We start from the raw sequence: 17747 nt of genomic DNA, 5'->3' as shown, positions 1-17747 counted from the left end.
CCAAGGGCAGGAAGCCAAAAGCACTCACGCAGAAAACCCTGGCCTATCTCCTCCACCGCCCCCCCCAACCAACCCCGCGCAATAATTCAATCACCTGGAGGCCAGTGGCCCTCTCTCCTGGCTGGGCTGACAGATTAGACGGGGAGGGGAGGGAAGCCTGCCTAGGGAGGGGGCGGGGAGACATGGAAAAATCAGAGCAGGGCTTGAAAAATGAAGAAATAAACCTGCCAGGAGGAAGACAGCCTCGACCCGTCCTCCATAAAGCTGTCTTAGGGCCACCAAGGATGCTGGCGGGTGGAGGGGGTCGGAGCTGGCTCCTTCCGGGACCCCTGCCACCCCTGCCCAGCTGGGTTCCAGCCCCCCACTGGTGAGGGGTCAGGGAGGAGGGGGCTGGATGGGCAGGCATGGGGGAGGTGCAGGTGTCGGGAGAACATGGCAGGAACAGGGGCCTTTTGTCGCCCAGGCTGACTGACACCTGAGCGCAGTAGGCACTTGACGTCCAGCCGGCCCTGGGAGGAACGCAGCCCTGTGCCCATGGGCAGCTGGCGTGGAGCCGGCCCTGGGAGGAACGCAGCCCCGTGCCCGTGGGCAGCTGGCGTGGAGCCGGCCCTTGGAGGAACGCAGCCCCGTGCCCGTGGGCAGCTGGCGTGGAGCCGGCCCTCGGAGGAACGCAGCCCCGTGCCCGTGGGCAGCTGGCATGGAGCCGGCCCTCGGAGGAACGCAGCCCCGTGCCCGTGGGCAGCTGGCGTGGAGCCGGCCCTCGGAGGAACGCAGCCCTGTGCCCGTGGGCAGCTGGCGAGCAGGCCTCATAGCAGGCTGACTGGCTCGAGGGCGAGATGGAGCCTAGTCTGCCCTGAGCAATGGGAGACAGGTCAGAGTCACTCACAGCCCGGGGTGTCCAGGCCAGGCCATGAACTGCAGCGTGGGGGGGGCCTCTCCTCCCCACAGAGGGGGGAGACCCCTACAGAGTCCCCATGATGTGGGTATGCCAGGCTGGGGCTGAGCAGACCTGTGAAGGGGTTGCAGCCCTGGCCCTCATCTGGGCCCCTCCTCAGGGCCATCAAGAATCATGTTTTTTAGGAACACCAAATGACCCTGAAAACTGCTCATGATGTAAGTCCAAAGGAGAAGGACAGAAAATTATAAAGTGACCAGAAAGTAATATACCAGGATGTTGACCAGGATAACTCCTGGTTGGAAGGATGATAGGCAGTTTTTGTTTTTCTTCTTCTAACTTTTCTGTGACTTCCAGACTTTCTACAACAAGCATGCATTACTTTTACAGTAAGGAAAAAAAGGACACTATTATAGAGTTTAAAATCAATAAGCCACTTCCACTAAATGCTACTTGTGCTACAATCTCTATGTGAAGGACGTCAAAGAAACTCTTGCTGGATTTAGGTAGGTTTGATCCCTGGGTGGGGAAGATTCCCTGGAGAAGGGCATGGCAACCCACTCCAGTATTCTAGAGAATCCCACGGACAGAGGAGCCTGGCGAGCTACCCACCCACGGGGTTGTAAAGAGTCGGACAATTGAGCAACTGACACTACGTGCCCTCACCCACGCGAGCCTCCCACGTGAAGTCACTTCAGGCAAGAAGGAGGGGCCAGGGCTGCTCTTTACGTGCTGTGTGGCTTTGGGTGAGTCCTGCGCCTCTCCGTGCACCGGTGTTTTGCTTTTACCCTGCTGGCCTCACTGGATGGATGCTGAGGATTGCTAGGTCCTGGTGTGCTTGAACTAAACTCAGAAGGCTTCGTGAATTCCGGGCATGGGGCTTCTCTGATCAGAGGGGCACTGCTGGGGGCAGAGGGGCAGCTGAGGCGCCTCCAAAGACTGGGCAGGCCAGCGCCGGGTGGAGGAGGCGGGCCCAGCAGCGCCAGGAGGCAAGGGGCCAGCTCTCTCCCCCTGTTTACAGTGGAAGCACAGACTTGAAAAGGCTTCACTTTTCCACTGTTTTTGTGGCGGTGCTGTGGGGAGCAGGGCTTCCTGAGAGCGAGGCCAGCTTTCCAAGGCCACACCGAGTCCAGCCCCGCACTGGCCTCCGACAGGAAACATCATGTTTTCAATTTACCGGTCCCTGCCAGGCGCTGCGAGCAGGCCCACGCTCCACCAATCAGCTGTACGGAGAGAGCGATTGCAGACCCTGCTGCAGCTGGGAGCCCTCAGCCGGTCAGCGGAGCTCCAGGACCACAGAGGGACCTCGCCGGATCCCTGAGGGGCCCTGCTCCGAGACAGCTCTGGCTGCAGGTCCCTGGCAGTTTGTATGGCTTTAGCAGCAGATGCACCCAATGATTCCACTCCATAAACACCAATCCCTGGCCTTATGGCTCCCACATCAGTTAGTCCTACTGTCTTGCTGACAGATGGGGAAACTGAGGTCCACAGAGAGAAGAGGTTTCCCAGTGCCATCAGATTATCAGTGAAGAAAGAACACCTCAGATCGGATTGGCAGATTCCCAACTGAGTCCCCTGGCAAAATGGGACTGTCCGCGACCCCACATCCCTCCATGATGGGGACGACAGCTGAGCCCCACCGCACACCTATGAGCCAGGCACCGTGACCGCTTTTCAGCCGCAGAACCAGCTCGTGAGCTGTCTGACCTTCCTATCTTACAGATAAGGAAACTGAGTCCTGGAGAAGTTTAGAAACCTCTCTATGGTCCTGGGGCTATGACGTGGAGCTGGGGGTCTCAGAGTGCACTGCGAAGCTGGCCTTCTCTACCCCTTCCCAGGGACCCCTGGTTCTGTGCCCCCAAGGCCTAGGGAGGTGCCCAGGTGAGACACACTACCCTCCCTCTCCACCCGGCTCATCCCTCACCTCCTGCTCATGCTTAGGGAGAGCCAATGGGAGGAACGTTAGACAGAGAGGGAGGTGGGGACCACCCCAGGGAGGGCGGGCCAGAGCAGGAGTTGCCGCACCCAGCTCTGCGGGGACAAGCCTCTTCCTGTCTCTGGGCCTCAGTTTCCCCCTGTCTAGGGCAGGTGGGATCTGACTGGCTCCTCCAGCCTGTGACATCTGGGGTCTCCAGAACTCCACATTTCGGGTATCTTTGTGCTACCTGGTTTCTGTGTAGTCCTCCCCCTCTGCCCCTATTTCTGGATGAACTCTGAACTCTCCAACCTCAGTACCCAGTGCATTCGGATTTTAAAGCCCAGACGTGCTGTGGGACATCTGAGCTACAAAGGGGCTGTCGACATGATCCCCTTCCCTGCCAAAACCCGGGGGAGCAGGGCTCCCTGACACAATGGATTTGAGGAAAGCTTGGTGAGAAACGACACAGTTGTATTCATCTATAGATCTGTAGCTTCACTAGCTCCATGACACCCATCAGACAGAGGTGGGATTCAGCCTGGGGGCCTCATCACGCTGCTCCTCCTACACCCCTCTCTGGAGCCAACGCCTGGGTGGCCAGGACTGGCTGCACACACGGTCTTCCCCCACGGCTACTTCTGTCCACTCTGTCTCAGCTTTCTCCTGCCCTCTCCATGTGTCTGGGCATGGCCTGCAGCTCAGCCCATCCTGGCTGTGAAAACTACCTCAGTAGATGCTGGGAAGGGATCTGGGCCCCGATACACATAGGCCTGACAATGGCTGTGCTGGCAGCTTCAGAAGCCCGGCTAACTCTGGAGAGTGCATCTACTGTGTGACCCATCCTCCAGGCCCTGGTGGGGACGCCCCATTCTCCTCATTTTAGGATGAAGAGGAAGAGCTTTTGGGGGTCAGGTGCCCTGACCTTACACAGCTCAGGACCTGAAGACTGAAAGATACTTGACTGTCAGAGATGGAACTGACATACCTCCATGAAGCCCCCTCTGATCTTCTTGGTTGGTGGGGGGCTCTTCCCCAGCAAGGCCCAGAGTGAGTGCTCTGTGTCTTGTGTCTGGCTGAAGACTCAGGCTTGAAAGTCAGGTGGAGCCGGGTTTAAATTCTGACCCTAGCTCCCAGGGACTGCACGAGCTATTTAACTTCTTTATCCCACAGTTCACTCACTTGCAAAGCAGGCTCTATAAGTATTAAATTAGATAATGCATATAAAGTTCACACAGCTGTCATTAAGACTCCCCCAATATGCACACACACACACAGAGAACAATATACCATCATGATTAACAGCAAGGACAAGGACTTAAATCCTGGTTGGGTGACCCTGGGCAAGTCACTAGTTCTTTTTGCTGATCAAAGTCTATTCTTAAAATTTCTCATTACTCTCCAAGAGATCCCCTCCTCAGCCCCTAAAAAAAGCAGTGGCTTGGGGCTTCAGTGGTAAAGAATCTGCCTGCCAATACAGGAGACGTGGGTTCTATCCCTGGTCCAGGCGGATCCCACATGCCGCGGAGCAAGTAAGCTGGTTCGCCACAACTACTGAGCCTGTGCTCTCAAGCCCAGAACCAGCAAGTACTGAAGCCCGTATGCCCTGGAGCCTGTGCTCAGCAGCAAGAGAGGACACCCCAATGAGAAGCCCGTGTCCCACAACTAGAGAGTGGCCCCCCTCACCAGAACTAGAAACAAGCCTGTGCAGCAATGAAAACCAACACAGCCAAAAAAATAAATAAATAAAATTATGCATATTAATATTTTAAAAAAACCCAGCAGAGTTGTCCTTGGGGCCTGAGGGATTTTCTGACTACTCCCTGATTCTTTGTGTCCTTTTCCACACTCACAGCCCACCGAGCTCCAGCCACTTCTCAGAAGCTCCATGGCCCAGGCCCTCTCTAGGGGAGCCAGGCAGGCCCGGTGCCACCGGCTCTGCAGAAAGCCCAGCATCAGCCCTGCTGGAGACATCGTGGTGTTTCCAGTTAGCTCATTCTTGGTGCAGAGGCGGCATGTTTGAGAAAATCATATTGCATTGAGATTAAATGCCTTTAATTCCTATTGAATCTCCCATCTGACTCACTGGCCTCTTCCCGGGCTGGCCCCGTGGTCATTACCATTTCAACACCTGAATTATCAAACTGCCGGGCACCAAAGGCTGGCAGATAAATTATTTCCGTTACAAAAGACTGATTCAGGGGAAGGGCCCATTCTCTAACCGCTGGGCGTTCATCTTCCCACGGAGCTGGGAAGGTGCCGGAAGGACCTGTGCGAAGATCGATAATGAAAGACTTCAAACGATCTCTCGAAGAGTTTGCACCCTCCTTCTTCTTTGTGTCCAAAAAGATGCTCCAGGGGCTTTGGGAACCACTGGGACAGTAAGGGCTGAGAGGAGTGAGCCCGGGGAGGCAGGACAGGGTGGAGTCTAGGAGGGTCAGACAACACGAGCCCCACCCTGGCTCTGCCACTTGGAGACTGACTGTTTTCCTGGCCTCCCCCTGCCTCAGTTTCCCCATCCCCAACATGGAGATGATACTGGTCCCCGCTTCACAAGACGGTGTTGGGATCAACGGAGATGCTGCCTCGCCTGTGACACTGTCCTTATTATTGCTGTCACAGGGCCCCATGGCTTGGTTGTTCTTTGCTTTTTAGCAACAGAGGTGTGGCCTGCAGTCATTGTCCTCCGCTCTGGGGCATGCACTGAACACCATGTACAGGGGCGCCCCAGGGAGGCTCCCCCTGCCCTGCAGCTAGGCCCCGAGGGTCTTCACCCACTGCATCTCCACTTGGGCAGGTCCCAGAGCGAGCCCTTGGTGGGCACCAGCTACCCAGGATGCTAAGGAATTCTGCTGGGCCGCTCCAGGCTCTGCTCCCCGTCCCCCGGCTGTGCCCCCACCTCTCTGTCCCTGCTGCCTCCTGACCTGGGTTCTCAGTCACTAGGCTGATGCTCGAGTGTGCGTCATGTAGCCTTCATTCAATCTGCATCTACTGAGCACCTACTATGTGTTCCTTTCCACAACCCTCAAAGGACAGCTATTCTGTGCTGCTCACCCACTTAATGGGTGCACAAGCCTGAGCACACAGTGCCAGGCCTGAGCACACAGCAGAGCCACAGCCCTACTCCATCCAGCGGGCCTCCCTGCTGCCCCCCGAGGCAGGAGAGGGCCTGGGTGTGGTAGACTGTCTGTGGGCCTGTCTGCTGGGCACTGGTACAAATGTCACCTCCCCCCACTCCAGGCACAAGCACATTCACACACAGGCATCTATCTAGGGTCCTGCTTTGCACTACACACAACCTAAGGGTATGGCTTTTCCTGCCTCACCCCAGCCCTACCTGAAACCCTTGAAAGCCTTTGACCGTCTAATTGGCTCCATTCAGCCTCCTCCAGGAAGTCTTCCAGAACCCTTACTCGGCAATAAGCCCTCCTGGTGCCAGGGGCACTGGGTATCACTCATTTGTCCTCTGCATGTGTGTCTTGGCCTAGACTGTGGGCCGCCTGAGGGCTGCCACGGGGTCTTCTGCTTCCTTATCACCCCAGCAGCTAAGCACAGACCCACACAAGGAGTAAGTGCTTGCTAAATACTAACACCTTACTGACTGCAGATGGAGAGCTGCGGGGAGGACCAGCCTGTGCAAGGGCCCTCTGCCAGGTGCTGGCGTGAACCAAGGACCCGGCCGGGCTCTGGGCCCAGGGAGGGACAGACCCACTGGCCCCAGCCCACACCAGGACTGGCGATGCGAGCAGGATGCCAGCGGTCAAAGGATCATAGCCCAGACCCTGAGCCCCAGTTCTGACATCATCCCAGACAGGGGGTGAAGGCCTTGGGGGGGAATAATTCCTCCTCTGCCACCTGCCAGGGCCCAGCCAACTCAAACGAGGTCTTATTAGAGCAAGGGCTGGTTTTTCACCTCTCCTTATTAATTCTCCTGAGCGCCAGTGAGTGGAAAATGGGAGGGAATCTGGGATGGAGAGCCTTGTCGTTTCTGGAGCACGGTGCCCTCTGCGTGGATATTCCTGGAAACCTTCCACAGGGCGTCCTTGGCTGGGGCAGGAAGACTTGGGGCAGAGCGGGGGTGGATGTTTTAGTCTAGCAGTGTGGTTCCAAAAGGGCCCAGTGTTCCGGAGCAGCTAGCTCCCTGGTCCCTGTCCTAAGACAGCCCTCATCTCTTCCCGGGAGCTGAAGAGGCTGATTTAGGGCTCAAGCCAGGCATGCCTACCCATCTCAGATGGACTTTCTAAGGAGAGGGGTGGTGGGTGGCTTGGTGTGGCCCAGAGACCAGACCACAGGCCAAGAGGCTTGGTTCTGCCCCTGCTTCCCTCTTCTCCCTGGCCAGGCAAGTTCCACCCGGGGCCTCAGTTTCCCCAGCTATAAAAAAGAAAGGGTTCCACAGGGCCCTTCTTCTAGTCCTGACACTCCAGGTATCCATTGGGTTAACTAATAAAGCGCCAAGGTCCCTCTGAGGAGCCAGACAACCCCATTCCCCTGCCTCGCTCAGCCAGGACCAGGCTAAGGGGCTAGTTCAGCTCAGGGAAGAGAGTTCAGATCTGCAGATGCCTCTTGATCTAAGGCCTCCTGCAAGGCCCAGGGGAATCGCCACTAAATGGCCCATTGCACCCAGGGAACAGCTTTTCTGTCCCTAGGGCTCTGGGGCTGGCGGGTGGCTGCTGACCTGAACGCTCTGTGGCCAGAAGGAATGGGGCTGAAACTCACAGATGTGACTTGGGGAGCCTGGCAGATGGGACACCAGGAAATGTCCTTCTGATTATCACAGGGTTTTAAAAGCAGGAAGAGCCTTTACAGATCATCTAAACCCCAGGTTTATTCATGAGAAAATAACCACAGACAGGGACAGGGCTTGTCCAAGTCCACCCAGCGAGGCTGTGATACTGTCCGTGGCCCTACCTCTTGGCCAGCTTCCTGTGACCAGCATCCGTGTGTTCCAGACTGGCCTGACTGCAGGTGTTATATGGGTTATTGGTTAGAAATTCAGAGTCCAAAACCCAACTCTAACTCACAGAATCAGACTCCAAGAGAGAGGTCTAAGAACAGGCATTTAAACAAGTGCCCCCTGGTCTGTGTGCGTTGGCGCTTTGGAGAAGAGCCATATTGAAGTGTCATCCTGACAGTTCCCACCCTAGAGCTCCAGAGAGGACTCAGAAGGCCAGCATCGCTGGAGAAGGGAAGTATGTAGGTCCTGCATCTAACAGGTGCCAACCTCAAGCAGATGGTCCAGTGCTGAGGGGTGGGGGCGTCTCTCTCAGGGCATCTATTTACAGTCAACAGGGAAGCCTGCCATTGCTGCATTCCAGCCCCTCAGCATCCCTGCAGGCAACTGGGTTTCTCCCCACTTATAGATGAGGAAACAGAGGGAACCAGTGACGAAGTAACTTGTCTAGACTCACCCACTTGATCGGGTAGAGCAGGGATTTGAGCCCCAAAGTGTCTGTCCCAGGTGGTGCTAGTGGTAAAGAACCTGACTGCCAGTGCAGGAGACAAGTGACTCAGGTTTCACCCCTGGGTTGGGAAGATCCCCTGGAGAAGGAAATGGCAACCCACTCCAGTATTCAGCCTGGAGAATCCCACGGACAGAGAAGCCTGGCGGGCTACAGTCCATAGCGTTGCAAAGAGTCGGACACGGCTGAGCGACTTTCCACGTGTCTGTCCTGCTTAAGTGCGTGTCCTACTGTGTGCTGTACGCACAGACACCAGTGGGCCCACGGGTGGTGAGCTCTCCAGCAGCAGAGGTGGGCAAGCAGCCGCTGGAGGATCTCGGCAGGCAGGGATGACCTTGAACAACCCTCCTGGAGCTGTGACTGGGGAGAAACTAAGCTGGATAAAGGGTGCAAGAGTGTTCATTGTGTTTCTTCCACACACAGAGAAAAATGGTCCAGATTATTTCCAGGTTCTAGTTCACTACGGTCCTCTTGGCTCAGTCATCAGAGCTGCCAGGCAAGGGACATCTAGGGGCCTCAGCTGAGGGCATTTGTTGGGGGTGGAAACAGTGGGGTGAAGGGGGTTAGCTCAGCCAGACAGTGACAAGGGTGGGGGATGACTAGGGTGGGGAAGGGAGCGCAGCAGGGACCACCTGGTGAGGGCTGTCCCATGCTAGACCATCCAACGACCAAGGGTAGGCCAGATGGAGAGGCACCGGGGAGCATTCCACGGAGGCTACGAAGCAGAGATGCTCCCACACGAACTGAAACAGGCCCCCAAGGACGCCTCAGGATGGCAACGAAGGGTCCCAAACAGCTGTGAGGCAACACGCGCCACTTCCCGAACTGGAACTGAAGAAGGGCAAGAAGCACTTGACAGGGGAGACAGGGGAGACAGGAAGGGGCTCCCGCACGCCCCCTGCTCTCCAGTAACCAGAGGAGTATGGCAGGCAGGGGCTGGTGCTCTCCAGTCAGCTCTCTAGGGGCGTTCTGTGGTCCTCATAACCTGGGGACTCTAGAAGTTTCCCTGAGCACCATCCACACAGCAGCCACGGCAGACCGACACCTGTGGGACCACATTGAGGTGACCGCCTCCTCCCCACACCCCCACTGGCCACGGCTCAGAATGGACACATCTGACAAATAGACGCGATGGTCAGGGAGCCGGGGCTGAAAGGGCGCATATGCACCAAGCAGCGCACGATACTATTTCTCACAACCTGTGCACAGCCTCAGAGTCCTTCTTGACACAGCCTGCCCAACACATTCAAAACCGGCATGCCGGATAAAACCTCCTTGCCATCTCCCAAGGAAGCTGAGGGCACAGAGCCCAGGTGCCTGCTGGCTTCCTGCTGCTGTTTAGCACTGGCGTACCAGGACCTTGGGCTTTCCAGGTGGTGCTAGTGGTAAAGAACCTGCCTGCTAATATGGGAGACAAAAGGACTCGGATTCGATTCCTGGGTGGGGAAGATCCCCTGGAGGAGAGCATGGCAACCCACTCCAGTAATTTTGCCTGGGAAATCCCATGGACAGAGGAGCCTGGCGGGCTACAATCCATGGGGTTGCACAGAGTCGGACTCGACTGAAGCAACTTAGCATGCATACCAGGACCTTGTGGACATGGTTCAGAGCTTCCCTGAGTCTTCAAGGGGTATTCACTCCAGCAGGGAGGGGGCAGGGGTCCCACAGAGGGAGGATGAGCCAGCACCTGAAACTCCTGACTTTCTGCCACAGTGCCGGAGTGGAGGCAAGCAAGAGGGCGACTGTCAACTGAGCAGGCAGCAAAGCGCAGCTGCCAGGGCTGTGGGTGACAAAGAGGAAAGTCAGCTCCAGACGGTGGGGCTGGAGCCCCTCCGGGTGGGCAGGGGCAGGGCCAGGCTCCAGGACGACAATTCCCTTCTCCCAGCTCCTGTGCCTGGAGCTGGCCCTGCTCCATCATCTCCTGACCCTGTGGGGAACCTCTGGGTTCACAGGTACACCCGCTGGGCGCCTCTGCAATTCAGACTGCATCCTGGATGATGTGGGAGGGGGTGGAGGACAGGGGCGTCCTCCCTTCCTGGGCTCCAACCCCCAACCCTGTTTTCTAGGGGAGTTGGAAAGAAGCTGGGGGTGACAGGGGCAGGGACTGGCCCCTATTGTGGCATAGCCTGTGAGAGGCACCTCAGTCTGGGGCTGTTTGGGGATGAGGTGGGGAAGCTCACAATTGCTGGAAGCTCTTTTGGGGGGAATGGAACCCTCACATAATTTCTCCTCTATCCTCATTGAGGTTCAGTCAACTGGGTATGGGCTACAGTCTTGCCTGATTCGATTTACCTTTCTGACCAGTGCGACGTGCCCAGTTCTTTATTCTGAACAGCAGGATGGCAGCAGCCTTGTCTTACAGAGAGCACACTGGCTTTGCAAGCTCTCATCTGCAAAACTTCCTTCCCCTGCTTCAGTTTCCCCCCGTGTGAACCAGAAAACCAGGGTCACCAAGGCTGCACGTGGTCAACTACGGCAGCTAAGAACCACACATGGCCACTGACCACCGAAGTCTGAAACGTCTTCTCTGCATTAGATACACAACAGCCTTCCAAGACTGAGCATGAGAAAAGAGTATAAAACATCCAATATGCTATTATCCCAACATGTAATGAATACAAAATAAAAGATGATGTGCCCGACGGTCTGCTGAGCACCCTGCAGGGCATCAGAGCAGAAGGAGAGGGTGGAGAGCTTAGGATGGAAACAACCAGGGCCTCTGAGGACTGGAGGCCTTGGAGTCCCCGGGGGGCCAGGCCATGTCCATACCTGGGGGAGGGGAAGCGCAGCTTGAGGAAGGCTCCGAAAAGGTCCAGCTCTACAGCAACAGGGCCAAGGGCTCTGGAAGCAGGAGCAAGCGCAGAAGAAAGGTGCAGCCTGGCGACAGGTGGTAACGATGGGGAGGGGGCAGCACAGTGGAGCTGCAGCTTAGGACACTGGCCGGCAGCTAGTGTGTGGTGTGGCCGTGAAAAAGGCTGGGGCCAGACGGTGGCAGCCTTGATGCCAGGCTGAGTCGGCCTGGCACACAGCTGGCACTTACAGGAAAACTGGCTGGCCAGGGATGGGGACTCAGAAAGATGCTAAGGGCATCCAGATGAGTGGAAACCACTAGGGCCCATCGCCCACCTCACAGGTCACAGATACCCTCCAGGCCTGCAGTTCTCCAGGAGCCCACCCTCTGGCTCCTTCTCTCCTCGGAAAAGGACAATTTATTTATTCATGAGCATACACCCGCTCCCGCCAGGCAGCCAGCTCCTGGACACCTCACTTCTAATTATAGCAAGAATTTCATTAGTGCTGGAGGGAAATGCTGGGTTTCCAGCTGCCTCTGCTAGTGGACGCAGGCCTCCCCCCTCTCCCCTGCCCTAGCTTGTGGCCAGGACGTATGCCCAGGACGGCACAGAGGGGCAGCCATGGGGGCAGATCTCAGCCAGGAGATCAGGCTCCATCCTGAGTGGCTGGCACAGTGAGGGTTCATGGGGATGGGATGGTGGTCATCCCCAGCGGGTGGGAGAGGGGGACTCATCACACGCGGCTCAAAGCCTCCAAGCAGCGGGACTGTGGGCTGCTGCCTTGGATACCCTGAAGAGAAAGGTGGGAGGGAGCTGTGTGTTGCCAGAGTTGGGCAAACAGGGGGAAAGGTAGGCGCTTCGGAGCCTGGGAGGTCTCAGTTCTGCGGAGTCCTGGGATGACGGAAGTGATGACGCAGAGCTGGGAGGGAGGCAATGGGGCTGTGGGACTGCCACTGTGAGAAGAGAGGGGAGCTGGGCAGGGGAGAGGAGTCCGCACAGAGAGAATCAGACAGAAAGAGACAAAGACACGGAGGGCAGGCAAACAGAGAGACAGACAGACAGACACACACACACACGAGCTGGATTTGCAGGCCAAGGAGAGAAGTAAAAACACTGGGCCAAGTTGGTCAGGCTGTTCAGAGGACTACCCAAGCAGACCCCTGCCTCCCCCCGGGGGCCTGGCTGCACCCACCCACTCTTAGGACTAGACTCAGGCATTGGCGTGGTCAGCAGGGCCCATCTGGCCAGTCTGAATGTGAGGCTGAAGCCAGGCCTCATGTATGGGGATGGCCTGAGGTGCCAAGGTCTTGCTGGGAGCTGCACACGTGGGTGGGGGCACTCTCCTTTTCTTGCACACTCACACATATTCACACACTTTACACCCTCATACGTAGCCTAGCTAATCACACACACATCGCCTCTCACCGGTTCAGGCGCACACACTGGCACACACACCCCAGCACACCTTCCTTCCCTCCAGGGAACAGGCTCCAAAGCATCCGAGTCCTGCATGGACATGCCCCTTTCTCAGTCTCCCCTGGGGGCCCTGGGAAGGAGCTCCAGGGGGAGAGGCTTTCCTCTCTGCCAGTCCAGCTTCCTCGGTGTCCATCCTGGGGAGCCTCATGCTCTCCCCCAAAGTCAGGAAAGCTCTAAGCCCCTCAGTCTGCTGCCTGAGTGGCACAGCTTGCATAGTTTCTAGTGACGAGGAACTCACTACCTCTCCAGAAAGCAGCTTAAAAAAAAGTCTCCAGACAGCTCAGACTCTTGGAAAGTTGAACTTGAGGACACCTCAGTGAGGTTGCCGCCGAGGGGCCTGAGCTCTGCTGGCCAGTCTGTCAGTCAAGACTGTCCTTTCATCATTGGCTTGGAAAGTAACACAGCCAGCCAATCACCCCGGCTTTCACTCTACATTAGAATAGAACCAGAGAATCAGTGTCCTACAGGATCCCCTCCTTGACTGATGACTGCTAACGAAGACCCAAGAAAATCATTCATTCATTTATGCACTCAATTGATAAACCATCAACCAGGCAATGACCATGTGCTGGGGAACTCGGATACGCCCCCGATCGTTTAAAATTCCTTCCTAGTCTGACAACTTGACTTTCGCCCATTTTATAGGTCAAAGGTGAGACCAAGGGGAAGCAGAGACTTGCTTAGAGTCACACTGGGGGCTGATGGTCAAAGGCAGAGCCTCACTGGTGACGCTGCAGGCACTGACCATCTGCCAGCCCCGGGAAGGACGGGAGAAGGCCGCACGTCTGCCACCCCCATCCCCAGCCGTTTCTAGGACACCGAGGTATTGATTACCACCCTCGCCTTGGAGCGGTTTTCTTTCCTTTTCTTTTTTTTTCCACCAAGGCTTTCTATCCTCCTCTTTTTTTTTTTTTTTTTAAAGAATAAACTCCAAGCCGCTCCTATGATTAATTACCAGCTGCCTAATGCTCCTCCACGAGCAATTTCTGGAAAGGGAATGAATTACCTTGAAAAACATCCGAAAAGAGAACCCACCGTGAAGGAGAATTTCAAAGGTTACCTTACAATTAGCAATGGGTTCCCCTAGCCTGATCGAGTTGCCGGTAGGTCCTGTGGGGAGGGACAGGCCACCAGCCCTCAGGGGCCACCCACTGGCTCCTGAGGGCCACCAGGCTTGGAGGGCTGGACAAAGGCCGCCCGGCAGAAATGGGGGTTGTTTCTTGGGCACCCACCTTGGGCCTGCCCTGTGGCTCTGCCCCTGATCTCTAAGGCATCGTGGGCTGCTTAATTCTAAGGTATCTCTCCTGGTTCAAATCCCCACTCCACCACTTACAGCTCTGTAGGTTTCTTAACCACTCTGAGCCTCCAGAGAATGAAGCATTAAACACACCTCCACATGGGATTACTGAGTGGGGAAATATGCATTTACGGCGCGCAGTGCCTGGTACACAGCCGACTCTCACCCAGCTGTAACACTTGGAATATTCCAGGTTTCTAAGCATCCTCCTAACAGCCCTCTCAGCTGTATAATTATCCTCGTTCAGATGAGAATTCTCACGGAAGTGAAAGGACTCGCCCAAGGTCACGAGGAGGATAGGAGGAAGCCAGGATTTCCTATGGCAGGAAGGGAGATCAGAGTCTGCTCCCTGGTTCCAGCGCCTGAGTGAAGCAGAGGATCCCCAGGGCTCGCCTGAGTGTGGGTACCTGGGAGCACTGGGGTCTCAGGAGAGATGCTGAGAGCAGTGGGGAGAGCATCGGGTGGGGCCTCCCACCAGGACGAAGACTCGAGCTCCCCTGGCTGGGCCCCAGAGCCTTGGGACAAAGGGTCCTGGCCCAAGTCAGCATTTCTGAGACAGCCTCTCATCTCTGGGTTGGGAGCCACCGAATAAAGAGGGATTACATGGGTGGCCCTCTGGCTCAGGGCCAACTGTCATCAACCCTGAAAAGCCACTCTGTGATGAGACATGCTGGTGTCGGGGCCGAGGCAGGCCTGGGAGGCTCAGCTTGGGACCCTCGGGCTCCAGCTGCTTCCGGGAGCTCCCTGGGGGCCCAAGCCGCCTCATCAGGCTGAATAACCACTTGGTGTCCATCCATGGTTGAGCCCTCAGGGAGGAGGGATGGTGGGAATGGAGGTGTGCGAGAAGCAAGGGAAATGCCAGATCCTGAGCGTTTGCTGTGTCCAGCTGTGCCGGTGCACATGTGGGGTCAGGGGCGTGGTGCCCAGCCCTCTTTCATAGACAGGTAAACTGAGGCACAAAGGAACCACACAGGGTCATGGTGGATGAGAGGCAGGGCCAGAATTTGCATGCAGGCACTTTGACCCCAGACTTGTGGGTGCTCAGGGGACTGTGGGAGAGAGAGGGTGGGGCAGCCATGGCCCCCATCTCAGTGAACAGGCTTCTCTGCCCATCCCGCCTCTTGCTGTGTGGCTACCATGTTGCTTGGCACATGAGGCCCCTGTGCCACGGGGCTGAGTGGTACAGACAGGGCTGCTGAGCTAAGGCTGGGGACGTCAGACCATCCCACTTCCTGCGTGCATCTCCCACCCCTGCCGGGCAGCCACTGTAGACACAGGCCAGGCCTAAGAGGCCCCGAGAAGTTCTTTTGAGGACCAATGAGATCTCAGTGGGGGTGGGGTGGGGGCTGCATCCAGTCCCACCCAGGCTGTGCAGCAGTCAAAGGTGCAGAGTGCTGGGGCCAGCACCTCCCCCACTCAGGACACGCCTCCTGCCCCTTCCTCGAGCATCCAGGCCAAGCCGCCCCCACCAGCCCGGCTGCACACCTACCTCAGTGACCCGTGAATCACCAGCGTCCCACGTGCCGGTCAGCAGCTGGCGGTTCCTCCGCCTCACTCCAGCTCCATTCTCCTGCAATGAGAAGGGTGGTCAGGGACCACTCCCAGTAGGGACCCCAGAACTGACCTGCGGCCACAGACCCCCACCCACCTGCTGGAAAGTTCACTGTTGGCTAAATCAAATCATCCCCACTGGACAGATGGGGAATATGAAGGATGGAGAGGAAAAGGGGCCTAATGCCAAGGGGCCCTAAGAGGCCCCCGACACCCCACAGCTGCCAGTTACTGGCTGTGTGACTGTGGGTAAGCGCCTGGCCGCTCCGGGTTTCAGTTTCCTCACCTTGCAAATGGAATCACAGGGATCTCTCTGAGGGTTTCTGGGAGGATCTAAGGGCCTATGGTGACAAAAGCACTTGATATTCATTCATTCACTCAAGAAACATTTAGCGAACACCCTGAGCTGTAAACAGGATCATAGATCAGCCCTTGTGGGGACTCATAATAGGCAAAGAATCAAACAACACATAATTAAAAGTGGTATCTGCCAGGGTGACACAGCATAGACTCAAGGTTCAGGGCTGTCTCTTTGGGGAAGTAAAGTTGAAGGATGAGCCAGAGAGAGGCAGGCCAAGATGCATGGAACAGTGTTCCAGGCATGGGGAACAGTATATGTGAAGGCTCCAACAGGGAAAACACCCTGGCTCAGCAGAGTACTTGAGAGAAGGTGGTGTGGTGGAGGAGGGAGGTGGGGAGGTGAGAGGGCCAGAAGGCAGGGCTGACCATCACAAGGGTGGATGGGAGGGTCTCAGCAGCTGAGCCGTGTGAGCCTGGGTCTAGTTTGAGAAGATCCCCCAAGGATGCCAGGAAGAAGGGCTTTGAAGGGACAGGAAGAGGCAGGGAAACCAGTGGGGAGGCTGCCCCTAGAGTCTGGGCCAGAGACAGTGGTGTTCAGAGTGGAGGGAGCAGAAGGCAGAAGTGGAAGTATCTTCTTCCACTGGGCGGAAGTGGAAGGGGCACTGGGCGGATGAGGACCCCAGACCCTGTTCCCCCAATGCAGTGGCTTCACCTGCCCCATCTCCACAATGGGCCAGCCATACTGCCCTCTCCTCCCCACCCACAGGGCCCCTCAGGAATCCAGAAGGGCCAGATCCAGACCCCAGACCCAGACCCTGGCAGGCTAGCTTCTCTGGAGTCCTGGCTGTGGGGTGGGAGCCACAGAGACCCGAGTTGGAGTCCCAGCTACAAAAGCATCTCGCTGGGTGGCTCCGGGTGGTTGCCATGCTCGCGGCACCTGCGTGCCCTCCTCTAAGAAACAGGAAACCTGCCAGCAGGGCTGAGTGCCTCTTGGGATGAGGCCTGTGGCTACCACGGGAGTGGGTGTGCACAGGCCACATGAAGGCTGGGTTCCCACATGTGTTGGTGACTGGTGGAGGGGTCAGACCTGCTGTGCAGTGGGCAGGGTTCCCAGGGAGCCAAGTGTGTGCCTATGGCTTCAGTAAGGGGCACCAGGGCCTGGTATTTAAGAAGTGGGCTCAGTACTGTAATAAAATTGATCTGGATCAAGTCCTGGGTTCATCCCCTTACCATGTGGCTTTAGGCAATTTCTTAAACTTCTCTGGCCCCCAGTTTCCTCATCTGTGGGAGGTGATAAAGCGATAAAAGAAGGGGTCCACTCTCAAGGAGTGGTACAGATAGTATAAGGTAATGCATTTGAGTGCCGGACACACAGGTCGCTTTCCAGCCATGTTAGGTGAGGTGAAATTACTTCCAGGAGCTGGTGCTGGGCTCCATGGAGCACTGGGCCCCTAAACCTCAGGCTCCCACAGCCCGGCTCAGCACCCCCACTCCACATGGGAGAGAGAATCACACACCACATGGGAGAGAGAATGTCTCTGGGGCCTGACTCTGACTCTGGCAGGCCCCAAACTCTGCTCACCGTGGGGACACAAATGGCCCTTGACTCCAACTCTCCCATTTCACAGAGGAGGACAGTGAGGCCTGGAGAGGGCAGCACCTGCCCCCGTCCCGGGGTCATGCAGCAAGTCAGAGGCTGGGGCAGAACAGGAATCAGCCTCCTGCTTCCCCACCGGCCACAGCACAGTCCTTTCCCAAAGGCAAGCTGGCCGCAGACCCGCTGACAAAGAGAAAATAATTATTTTGGCAGCTGAGACAGAAGCCAGAGCCGGAAAGTCCTCGTTCACTCGGTGAGCAATGTCCCGGCCCCGAGGAATGACGCCCGCCCATCCTGCCTCGAAGAGGTGCTCCAGCTCATGGTGCACACACACACGTCTCTCCGCCCCAGGCACCCTTGGTTCTTTGCTGTTGGACTTGTGCAAAGAGGCAAATAGACCAAGGTCACACAGAAAGGGTATCACACAGAGGGTCACCAGGATATGAACTCAGGCCCTGATTAGGG

General features: G+C 56.7%; 1 protein-coding gene across 1 annotated transcript in view; it reads right to left on the bottom strand.

Annotated features, from left to right (window-relative positions):
- Nucleotides 1-15406, bottom strand: part of ZMIZ1 (zinc finger MIZ-type containing 1) — a 151035-nt gene extending 135629 nt beyond the window's left edge. The window contains exon 1 of the mRNA XM_055537375.1: nucleotides 15324-15406. The gene's annotated coding sequence lies outside the window, so the exon portion shown is untranslated. The remainder of the gene's footprint in view (nucleotides 1-15323) is intronic.
- Nucleotides 15407-17747: the final 2341 nt, after the last annotated feature.

The sequence above is a fragment of the Bubalus kerabau genome, chromosome 1 (assembly GCF_029407905.1).
Source record: "Bubalus kerabau isolate K-KA32 ecotype Philippines breed swamp buffalo chromosome 1, PCC_UOA_SB_1v2, whole genome shotgun sequence".
NCBI classification, from domain to species: domain Eukaryota; kingdom Metazoa; phylum Chordata; class Mammalia; order Artiodactyla; family Bovidae; genus Bubalus; species Bubalus kerabau.
This window is presented reverse-complemented; position numbering and strand designations above follow the sequence as displayed.